The sequence below is a fragment of the Pogona vitticeps genome, chromosome 5, assembly GCF_051106095.1.
Source record: "Pogona vitticeps strain Pit_001003342236 chromosome 5, PviZW2.1, whole genome shotgun sequence".
In the NCBI taxonomy this organism is placed as follows: domain Eukaryota; kingdom Metazoa; phylum Chordata; class Lepidosauria; order Squamata; family Agamidae; genus Pogona; species Pogona vitticeps.
Window position 1 is genome coordinate 124,217,697 of NC_135787.1, and position 2,100 is coordinate 124,219,796.

Below are 2,100 nucleotides of genomic sequence, written 5' to 3' on the forward strand. Positions count from 1 at the left end.
TTCCATGTGCCTTGTTTGCCAGTATATGTTGAATGGATGGAGCAGTTGTAGCTAGGTACACTTTTATGTACATCATTGTTCTTTACAAAGATTAGCTGATATGGAATAAAGAAATGAATATAACAGCTTCTTTAGTCTTCAGGTAGAAGATAATTTTTCTTTCAGTTTCAAGTTTCAGAGTTTTAGGGGATAGTGTAAACTTCCTGGATACTGTATTCAGTATCTCATGAATTTGATTTCTAGATTTGATATCCCAGAAATACCAAGAATAATATTTTAGTGAAGTACCTTGTTGTCCAGTAAAAGGGTAGATTTAATTTCAGATTTATTCCTTCAGAGCCGTCTGTTGGTAACTGGGAAGTGAAGTTGAGTAAAAGAAAGCTGCACCAAACCATCAAAGATATGTCCTTCTTCAAAGAAAGTGTGTGTGTAAAACCTCCAGCTTAAATTTTGAGAGAACTAGTGTGATACTGTTGTTGACCTATAATGCACAATACTTCATAGTATTATAATATGTGCGCAGCTTAAAGGATTCTGCTTGCTCACACACACGCTGGTTTCAAGAGCAAGCAGAATCCTTTAAGCTGTGCACATGCTGCCTTCTGTATTGAATCATTCTAATGTTTGTTCGTTCTTTATTTGTATCAGAGCATTGCACAATTCAAAACCTTTGGCACATAGGAAATACACTTCTCCCTTCAATAACGCTGGATTTACGGGCACTGAACCTCTAGGTCATTTGAAATCTGTGTATAACTCTTATGCCCTCAAAAACATAACTACAAAATATAAATGGTTGATTAACACACACAGTTCTTCCTATCGGGGTTTTCTTCCATAGCATTGATAATCCTTTCCATACAGTACTGTGTGTAATAAGCTTTAAAGATCTTTATGGCTCCCTGACCTAGAGGCTGAATTAGAGATGTTGTGTTCAAGGTTAAGTAGAGCACTTCAAACTTTTTGATGCTGAACCTATTGCACAGTATTTATTGCATACTTATTGAATATTTGTTTATTGAAATACTTAACAAACAACAAGAAAAAGATCTGTGTACAGTATAACCAAAAGCATCCTCCTCAGACCTATGCAGTTCAAGGGAGAAGTGTATGGGCAAAATCAAAAATTGGTTAAAATGTCAAGACAATCAGACTGTTTTTGACCAAAAGCAGTCAGAGCTTGAGATGTGTGCAGAAACTTTTCCTCAACTTCAGCCATCCAGGGGGTTGTTGTCCATGAAGGGAGGCGGGTTTGGTGCTGTTTCAGAGCAGTGCCTCTGGAAGTAAAGGATTTGCCATCTGCATGCCATTGCCCAGTCGATGTCCGAGTGTACTCACAATGCTTTCCCACTCTTCAGTGAACTCCTCTGTCCCCTGAAACATTCCTCTGAATGTTACTGTACCCATACGTAGGACTCTTTGCCTTAGTTCTTTGGGTGCTTGATGGTTGGCATATACAGTACCTTTACCTTTCTCCGTGCTGAAGATGCAGCTTATGACCTAGGACCACCACCACATCATACAGCAGTCCTTTTCCACGCTATTTTGCTTGCCCCATTTTTTAAGGGAATCTCGCAAATGGGATCTTGGGATGGTTGTGTGGAGACTCAACACATTACTATATACATCAGAACTTGCAAGTTTATTAATAGCTGAATCTTTCATGTTAGAGGATTGTGATGAACTGGATAAATGGATGTTGAGTGTACTGCATGAGTACTGAACTGCTTTATTTTGCATGTACAGCATAGATTAGTGAACATGTGCAGGCTAACTGCAGAGGTGTATGCACTTAAGTCAAGTCAGTTTGTTCATATCAGAAAGGTGAACACTGATTTTTTAAAACTTCTGTTTTCCATACAGCAACCCTAGTGTCACATGTGTTGTTTTTTTCCTGCATCCTTCAAGGAGGTAATGTTCCCATTTGGGAGAAACATCCATTAATAAACTGGGGGAAGAACAATACCTGGAAGTACCTCTCTTCTGTTTTAACAGGCTGTAGTGTAGTATTTGAATGTTTCCACTTTCAGCCACAAGAGGGCATCTTTCAGTTGCTGCAAGTACAGCTGAAAAACTGAGTCAGCAATATTAATTTAGGAT